Below are 10,352 nucleotides of genomic sequence, written 5' to 3' on the forward strand. Positions count from 1 at the left end.
ATGGTCTGACTCGAATGACTTCTGCTAGCTCTGATCTGCTTTTATAGGTTTCCCGGCTTCGATTCTTCCGTCAATTTTTCTTCGCGGTAGGATCGCATTTTTCCCCGTGAAATTTTGGTGTTGTAGCCAATGTCGAATATTCAGGTTTTCCGACCTTCCAACACTCCCTTGAGCCAACCGGTGTCCCTAATGTTTGTCATCGACATCGTCGGTCCTCTATCTCAGTCCGTCGCGTTGTCCGTTGAGAACAATGATGCTCCATTTCTTCATTTGGCTTCCTAGAACGACGATGTCAAGCGAATTCATCGGCTTATGGCCTACGGATTCAATTTATTGATCACGGAACGATGGTACGAGAAGTATGATACGAACGGCTTGCTCTCGACTTGGATTCTTCTCGAGAATGTCAAATCAATACATGTATTCCCGAGTGTTGTCCTCTCTTCTGGGTTGTTCTTCAACTTCAAAGCGTAGTAGTCGTCGAGGAACTTTTCAAGCTTTGCTCGATCAGTATCGGTTGTGTTGAAATCCCCGATAATGATCAGTGGTACAATCTGATCTCTATTAGTGTTTTCTATCTCGAAATACCGCAGAGAAACACGCAGGTGGTCTCTCAAGGTTTCGAATCCAGTATGCTGGTGCACATAAATCGTCACAAGGTGAATTTTTTGTCGGCCTGGAATTATCATCTCCGTGAATGCCATATCGGCAGCATGCGCATGATTCTGTTGATGAGCGCCATCATATGGATCGCTTGCAATGGATGGTGTTGCGATAATTGCATAATCATTTCGTTTGTACACGGCGACACCTCCCGAGCGATTCTCGCATGCCGTCTGGTGGACGAATCGAAAACCGTCGATTTCAATTGATGCTCCTTCTGGGTGCATCCATGTCTCGGTCAATGCCAGGAAATCCGCGCGCGTCAAGATCGAATCTGTTGATATGTCTCCAGCATGTGCGGCCAAACTCTGAACGTTGATGTTCGCGATAATGATACTGACTCCTTGATCAGCGGATACGTGGAGGAATCTTTCCATATCTGTCGTAATTGTTGATAGACGATGCGTTTCCAATCTTCTATACTCATTTCGAATACTCTTCGTCGCTGGAGCTTCAGACTGTTTAGCATGATAGAAATTGAAGTCGTTCTCAGAATTCGTCAAGAATAAACCGTCTACAGATGTCACGCGGCTCATTGCCACGTAAACCAGTTGTTGCTTATGGTTCTTATGATAATCATAAACTATTCTGTCGAACGTTCCGCCTTGAGACTTGTGGATTGTGAGCGCGCATGCTGGTGTCAGCGGAAATTGTTGACGGCGACATTTGACTTTGTTCGTCACTTTGACGTTGAGGGAGCGTTGCTCAATGGGTACCCATTTATCGTTGAGTATATCCGGTTTGCTATGTACGTGAGCTCTATATTTCACCGTGATTCGACGACCAATATTCTCGTTTTCGAATTGAAGCCAAACACGGCACGAATCAACTTCTCCATGAGCAGAGGGGAGGAGTTCGACATGACGGAGTGTACCTATGGCTCCATTGACCAGACCGTCTTCAACGTCGACATTAGCGGTTATTATGTACGGATAATTTTCTGTCAATCGTATGTTGTATGGGAGTCCACCAGTATCTCCGATTTTCATTCGATGCACTTTTCCAATCGCATCACGCCTTTCGGTTTCTGTAGAATATCCAGTGTATAGATCTTTAGCGAGAACATTCACGGTGCTTTCGGTTATGGGGAGCGCGTTGGAATTGTATTCCTCGACATTGACATTATTGGAGAAGAGACGAACGACCGTGTCAGGCAGGTTTTCTTCGCACCACTGTCGTGTGCGGAATCTTGATCGAACCAATTCATATTCATCCGAAGTTAAATTTTCTCCGGAGCCGATTTTGGTCAGAACAGATGAAAAGTTTGTATCTTTTTGTCGCACTACTCGAGTCAGGGGATAGTAATCTAGGGATTGCCATAGGAGAGCATTTCTGCCTATTGCTTGCTGAGTAGCGCTGTAAACCGGTGCGGCACTAACTGGGGGTAGTTGCCGGAGGTCTCCACATGCGATTAGATCGAGACCACCGAAAACATTCGTGTATTCGCCAACCATCTCTTGGAGCCGCGAACTCACTGAATGTAGTAGATGTGAGCTGCACATGCTGATTTCATCAATAATGACGCATTTGACGTTTCGGAGTACATGACGATACGTTTGTAGCGTGTCATGCGTGAGCCGACTGGATTGCTTCGATGTTGTCAGGCGAAAGGCTGAGTGGAGGGTTAAACCATTTAGTCCGACCGCTGCTTTCCCTGTGGTTGCCGTGGCAATATAGGCATTGTTCAGTGAGTTGTGTTGCTCTGTATATCGGTTGTATGTTTCCATGATCGCTTTGAGTGTGAATGTCTTCCCGCATCCTGCTGGACCCGTCAGGAAAATTTGTAGCGGTTCTCGACAAGGCTTATGCAAGCGATGTATGATTTCCAATATCAGTTCACGTTGTTCGGCATTCATCTGTCGTATCAGAGCACAATAATCAGCCTTACTCAAAACATTACTTCGCTTTCTCACTGCGCTCACGGAGAGATGATTATTGCCTTCGTCGAAATCGTCATCGTTTGGTGTTAGACTCGTATCGATCATCACCGATGATGCTTGCGGGACATGGTCTTCGGTAAATTGTTCGCTCATCAAGCACAAGGCCTCAATCTCTTTCATCAGTGTTTCAACGTCAAGATTATGTTCGAATTCTTTTCGCCGTTCTAGGATTTGTTGTTCATTCGAGGCGCACACATCGAGAAATTTGTCACGATCGATAACGTCAGTAAGTTCATTTCGGAACGGAACGTACAGAGTCACCATCTCTCGCTTGTAGTTATACAAATCTTCTTTCTCGTAATTTCGATACCTTATGATCTTTGGGTTCTCACGACGTCGATATTCATTCCGCTGCGTCTCATTATCTCCGCTATCAAACGTATCGATATCTTCTTCGGTTTCGTCGGAGTCCACTATCTTCTGCCGTGGCTCGAACCAGGCTGCAAATTGAGCTAGGTTGATCTGCTCGAGTGAAGCTGGACGTTCCTCATACTTGTCGATTAAGGACTTCGTCCAAATATCCGTACTATCCGGAGGTAAATTTTCCGCGTTCATTGTCGATTTTCGTTTCTGAGCCTTATGTCTCTCCTGTGGCCACATTGTCGGTATTGCTACAGTCGTCCTTGACGCCCAGCTCATGGGTTGTCGGAGTAGGTACCAGGAGGCTTCTTGCGCAGACATCTCAACATTATTCAACAACTTCAATCCAACTTTAGACATCAATTGCGCCTGATCATATTCCGGGTTCGTCTCATGAATTTTCATGAGCTCTCGGTGGAGATTGCTCATGCCACGATCGGACTTATTGACATATTCTACTACGTATGCGGCGCATGAATACGGATCGAGAATCATTTGTAAATCGCTATTCGAATTCAGAATTGATGCGATCCACGGATTGAAGGTATTAATGAAAATTTGGGTCATGTCCCTCTTGAATAGAACTGTTGGACGCTTAAGTGTCGATCTGATCATTGTCAGATACGCCTCGTTATCACACTCAATATCACGAAGATATTCTTCGATGCTATTGTATGCCTTCATTTCGAGTTTATCGCGAGCATTTTGAACTTTCTTCTTGAGAGTTTCACGCCGAGGATCTTCTTTTGTTAGTGGAATTAGAACATGAGTACGATGCATGGGCCAAAACGGAATATTGAAACGACAATATTTTTCGCCACGTTTCGTGCACGTAAATGTATGCGAATGGGTTTGATTACGGATCATTTCCGGATTGCTCAAGTCGTTTCTGTCGACACTAAATAGGTCTGTCATCAGTTGAATTGTGCGGAGCATACTCTCGCGCACATCTTCTGCGGGGTCTTTATCTAACCAGAGCAGGATATGAGCATGTGGGCTCCCTCGATGCTGGAACTCTATGCGCAAAAAGTAATCGACAACACGGTGCTTCCCGAAAGGATTGTGTGACTGTTTGGTGGAGAGTATACCCATCACGACGCGAACCAATTTGTGAAAATAAATGCAGCAAGTGACGGGATCCTCCGAAACCAGGAAAGCACGCTTGTATCCATCAAGTGTTTCAAAAATCTCGGTGAGCTCAATGTTGTCGCCGAGAGATTTGAACTCATCAGACAATCGGAACAAAATTTGAAGCAAATGTGGCCATCGGATCTCATTCGCACTGAGAGTCAAGAATGCTGTAGGTTTTCCGAGCTGACGAATCATCGCGAACAGATCCTTTTTCCTCGATGACCAATACTGCATCGAGTTGGGAATAGTTTTCATGAAGGCTTGATTTGTCTCCACCAAATGTTCCACGAATTGTCGATCTTCTATCATGGATCTAGTCAGCTGTGCTGTAGTCCGTAGGCAACGATACATATTCTGAATGCCATCACGAATCCGGAAACGGAGGATTTTACATTGCCATGAACAGCACATGCTGGGGGGTAACACCTCGTCGATCAGATCTTCTTATTTCTGACGTACACATAGTGTAAGATGTTGCTCGAACCCCGTCCTTGATTTTCCGTCCAACACCGAAGTATATCGCAGGGAACGAAAGCTCCTCTGCGAATGTGTCAAAAAGAATGCACTCGGGTGTTTTGTGCTGGCCTGGAGCGATATCTAAACAGAGATCCTCATTCCACAACATTGTTTGCTGTCGTAAATTGATCAGCTCTGATTCCGGAGCATCATCGGTGCGGATAGACTCAACATGATCGGATCCGTCATCCCGTGTTCCGCAATTCGGCAACGACTCATCAACAACTTCAGACCAATTTACCCTGATACCATAGTATTTGTACAAAGGCTGCTCAACTAGATATTCCAGCCAGGCCTTCACGGTGGACTTTTTGACGAAGCCACTCAGATAAGAGGATTTATGGATGATGCTTTTTTTAAATTGACGTTGAAAGAGTGATCGTCTTCCAATGATCGCGGTAAACTCTGTACCATCGTGTTGACATCAACTGGGACATTGATGACTTGACCGACAATACCGTAACAACCGTCACGACGCAAACGGCGTATTTGCATGTAAGGAATTCTCGGGGAGACAAGTCGCTCGCTTATGGGGTCTAGCTGAGGCAAGCCTGATGGTTTTGGTGGATACCTATAGCCATTCGTCACGCTCATCGGCGGAACTTTGTCGCGCCGAGATGTGCTGTAACATGAGGAACAGAGCCGAAATCGCGTGGTATCGTCCTCCGGGAAGTGAGTCGATAGGAAGGTCGCCATCGAAGAGGTGACCGTTTTCAGATCACGGAGGAACCAGAGGCGATCACAGACGTCGCATTTATGGCCGAATTCATTCTCCATAAAGATTTGCTTAAAACGGCCAGTCGCTCGAGACCACCCGATTTCGTACTCTGCACCTCGTGTAAAATCAGTAGCCTCGACGAGGTCCGTCTCACATACCTCTGGATCGAATGACATTGCGTCACTTTCTGTGATCGCCTCTGACTCGACATGATCCGTCCCCGTATGACTCGATCCTGGTGCGTGACGTTGTCGCGCCCGACATGACGCCGATCTCTCTGAGGAGGTTCGGGGTCTCTTACGGGAAGATTCTCCTCTTTCTGCGCGACGCTTCCGTTGCTGTAAACTACGAGTCTTCGGCCTCATGATGAGCATCCGATCGACATCGTTATTCGTAATCGCTCGAAATCGCACTCCGTTAGGTGTGAATCCTGCCCCGATCCCCATAGCCTCACCCCTTGAAACGCTTCTGCAGCCCTCATATTTTGGTACAAGCCTGATGCTCAAAGCGGTGCATTTGCGAGTTGCGATTGTGAGGAGAGAAGCGATAGGAACAGAGAGCCCGTCAGTGATCGCGATAGTCAATTCTTCTCTGACTACGCTTGTGTCGATCGGTCAGTACTCAGTACTTTGAGTCGAAATCATCGATGCAACTGATGCGATTCATGCTTATCTACCGACGTTCATCGTACCAGCGTACTGCATCCACTGAATTTTATGGAAAACGGAAATTCATGCTCTCTTCCACACAGTTTCAAGGGGTGTTTTGATCGTGACGGGAATATATTAAGGAGCATTCTGATTTCCATGATTTCTAGCCACGATCGTCTCCCGTAAATTTGCGATCATTAGACATCAATTCCGTGGAAATCCGTCGAGTACTTGATGAGTTTTAGCCCCGTGAAATGTTACAAAAAACGCTGCATGATGACGAAGTTTTTCTCGAAATACCCCCAGCCTTTTGAAAGACGTTTTCACGTCAAAAAATCAAGTTTATTCCCGCAGGTGCCAGGGTGGCTGGGGGATGCGGAAAATGCTGTAATCATGGTTCCCCCGCGACTTTCAGAGTCTTACGAACATTTTCAATCCCATAACCGATCAAAATTCCGGAATCGATTTCCATGGACTTTTGTCCACCTAAAATTCGATTTGGCCCCACTGTGCATCGGCGCACTGTTGACTTTTTCAAGTGAGCGGAGCTTCTTGGTCGGAAGTCCAGGAGGTGCGTTTCCTCGATCGGAATCGGAGTCCTCAGATGAGTCGTATCATGCTACGTATGAGGTTTCAGACTTGTCCGCGAATCTTCTCGGAGGTACAGAAAGAACTCCGGTCTTGAGCCAACGATCCATATTCACGAGTAGTTTGTCATCTTCCGCTCGGACATGTTTTTCGAGATATTTCCTCCCAACTGAGTCTCGCGCTCTTACCACCAGCGCTATCTACATCGATACATTCTGCAGCGGACTGTTTCGAGGGAAGCAAATCGATGAACACAACTTTTTTTACCCTCTCCTACTACGAGCGCGTTCTCTCTGGATACAACTCTGAAATTTGGGGCGCGAAAGCATTTCCTCCACTATTCGTCAGACTGAGGAATCTCGTGGAAAAGTAGCTGTCGGAACCCAAAATTCCGCCGAAATTCCTCGGCGGAACCCCGAAATCCTCCCGCGGAACCCCGGTTGGGAAACTTTGGCGTAGAAGACGCACAAACCATTTTGTCGAGCACCGAAAATTTCTGTTTCGCTCTTGATGAGCTTGATGTCTCTTTGGTCACTCTCATCTCGATATCATCATCTGTGATCTTTGACACGGAGATGAGATTACGGCGGAGATTCGGCACGAACAGGAGATCCTTGAGTTGGATGATGTCTGTGCGACCATTGATTGAAACCGTAATCTGCGCAGGTCCCGAGCCTTGGGCACTGAGAACTCAAGAGCCTCCGAGCTTGACTTGAGTTGGAGTTTGGAACTGTTGATAGTCCACGAGCCATCGTCGGCAGTTGGTCATGTGGTGGGTAGTTCCGGGGTCTACGGCAAAATCCTCACCTGTAGAATCGTCGATGGGAGGTAGAAGTTCGACGTTCAGGGCTTCCACGATGTTCGCTTGAGGCGGGAATCGTCGTTGATGGTTCGGGCGGCCACGGCGGTTCTCGTTTCGTCGAGGGGAGGAACATTGAGATTGGATGTGACCTCGTTGGTTGCTGTTGTAGCAGATAACTTCAGATCGAGTGTTGACTTGACGCTGGTGCTGTTGGAAGCGTCCTCTGAAGTTTCGGTGCGGGGAGCGACGAGCTCCAGGAAAGTTTACGCGAGTAATTATCGCTGTCGCCTCACCCGCGTTGTCCAAACCTTGGCGCAGAGCTTCAGCATCTATGAGCTCGGTTAGAGTGTCAAGATGCTTGTCCTCTCCTTTGCGGGCACTCCACGCTTGGCAGAATGGCTCCCAGGATGACGGAAGCACTTCCAGGAGGCGGGAGACTGTAAAGTCGTCTTCTAGCTGGAAACCGGCCTCGTTCATCTCATATACGATCTTCTTGAATACGAGGAGATTTTGTTGAACTGACGCTCCAGGTGGATAGCGGGACCTCAGGAACTTGGCCATGGACAGACTCTTTCTGGTACCATCAGCTTGTTGGAAACGATGCTTGATGCGGCGCCAGATCTCTTGGGCCTCAACATCCTCAGCGTTCTCCAAGAAGAGGGTAACCGCCAGATCAGGGTGTATAGAATTGATGAGGATGTACCTCGCTGCTCTGTTCCCGATCAGGGAGTTTTGCTTCTGCTCCTTGCCCTCGGGAGTCGCGGCGGTAGCGGAGTCAGGCATGTTCAATCGTCCGCACACGATCGGCTCATTTGTTGGAACTTGTTGCCTTGGTTGATTCGCTTCTTCTTCTTCGCCTACATCTACGTAGCCGTGAGGGGCTCTTTAGTCTCGAGAGGTGGGCATTGTTGTTGGGTGATCGACGATAGAAAACACGTATTTCCGTAGGAAACTCCGGTCGAGCTCACGGGTCTCGCGCGGGCTCCAACACAACTGTTTATTGATGACTGTGATCTCTGATGGCTGTCTATTGTCGATGCGCTGCGATGCCAGCCATCTAACATCTCCCTTCTCATATGAACACTAATGATATGTACAATATTTTTTAAGATAGTAATTTACAATGCGTGATGTCTGACCACGTTTCGCTAGTCGAATCTTCGCGGCTTCTTGACGACTCTGCCACTCCTCGATTTCCTGACATTCTCTTCGTTTGCGATGGGCTCTTTTTCATGGCTGCATTAGTCATCTTCGTGATCGCTGTTGTCTCCCTTGATGGCTGGTGAACTTCCTTCGATAATGGGATAGGTTCAAGGAAAACCCGGTTCCTTATGAGCCGACTACCGTTGTCTAGCTGAAGGGCGTAGGTGCGGTCGTTCAATCGTCGGATGACCGTCGCCGGCCTCCATCTCTTCTCAAAACCGATCGGAGACACAACCACTCTCTCATGGACTCTCAATGGATCGAGTTTGACCGCCCCTCGGTCGTGGTAAATCCTCTGATTCGTACGCCGCCTCCGAATGATGCTTCGTACCCTCTTCGGGACCTCTGGCCTCAAGCGCTTTTCTGCCACCGGAAGGAGCGACCTGGTTACGCGGTTCAGGAACTTCTGATTCGGAGATAGTCCCATCTCCTGTGGGCTGTTCCTCCACTCCAGCAGGGCTAGTTCCAGATCCTCTCCCATCTCGGTGGTCTTGAGGAGCAATCTCTTGGCGACTCTCACAGCAGACTCTGCTTTTCCGTTGGCTTCATGATGGTGAGGTGACGACACGTTGTGGATGATTTTCCATTTTCCCAGGAAATTCTGGAATTCTGACGAGAGGTAGCGTGAATCGCTATCGGTTCGGAACTGTTTCGGCCGGCCGAAGAGAGCGAATAGTTTCTTAGTGGTTTTGATGATCTGGCACGCGGTCGCTTCTTTACCAAGCAAGGATATGTCGAAAAAGTCACTGAAGCCGTCTACTGTCACAAGATACGATTTGCTCTGGAACTCCATGACGTCCTGGTGTACTATTTCCCAAGGATGGCCAGGAACCTCAGAGTTTTTCAACGGCTCAGCTCTTTGCTCCGGACGATAAGTCTGGCATGCACGACAGGACTCAACCATGAGTTCAATCTCCCTGTTCATGCCAGGCCGGAAAATCGTTTGTCTTGCTCGTCTCAGCATGGAATCGAGTGCCAGGTGTGACTTATGGCACCTCTTCAGCATTTCGCCCCTTAGATCGCGAGTTATGACGCAGGCTTTTCCGCAGAAGATGAGACCCTCGCCTGTTTGGAGTTCGTCTTTGAAGGATTTGTAGCATTGTAGATGTGGTTCCACCGTTTTCGGCCAGCCCGACGTGATGTAGGTGGCGAATTTCAGCATGTCGAGATCTCGGTTGCTGGCCTGCCGAATCTCCTCCAGGACTGGGTCTGATATCAGCGTGCCACCGTGAATTCGATAACTCTCGATCACCAATCTCAGAACTCGCTCTCGTAATGCGGCCCGTTCGATACCGGGGCTCTACTGAGTGCGTCCGCCGTGCAGTTCGTTGGTCCCGGGATACGTCTCAGTTTGAGGTCGTATCTCTGCAAGGTGAGCCTCATTCTCTGGAGTCTTTTGGGGCAGGCCTCCAGGGCTTTTTCGAATATCCGTATCAACGGCTTGTGATCTTAATGATGATCTCTTGTCTTCCGAAAATCATCTGGTCGAATTTGAGGCATGCAGACACGATTGCGAGACACTCCTTTTCGATCATCGCTTAGCCCTGTTCGGTTGCAGACAGAGCGTGCGAATGGTAGGCGACCGCCTTCCCGTCTTGAAGCAACACTGCTCCGACTCCGCCATCCGCAGCGTCCGTCTGGATGACAACATCCCGTTCCGGATCGTAGGATCGCAGGATCGGAGCCTCAGTCAAAGCTCGCTTTATCCTCGAGAATGCGTCCTCCTGAGCCATCGCCCAATTGAAGAGAACGTCCTTCTCGGTTAGCAATCGGAGGGGTTT

General features: G+C 48.3%; 1 pseudogene; it reads right to left on the bottom strand.

Moving 5' to 3' along the window:
* Nucleotides 1-317: 317 nt before the first annotated feature.
* LOC100899489 (uncharacterized) lies at nt 318-5,504 on the bottom strand (annotated as a pseudogene).
* Between the last annotated feature and the right edge of the window lie 4,848 nt (nt 5,505-10,352).

Source organism: Galendromus occidentalis, unplaced genomic scaffold (genome assembly GCF_000255335.2).
Source record: "Galendromus occidentalis unplaced genomic scaffold, Mocc_1.1 scf7180000076481, whole genome shotgun sequence".
Classification (NCBI taxonomy): Eukaryota; Metazoa; Arthropoda; class Arachnida; order Mesostigmata; family Phytoseiidae; genus Galendromus; species Galendromus occidentalis.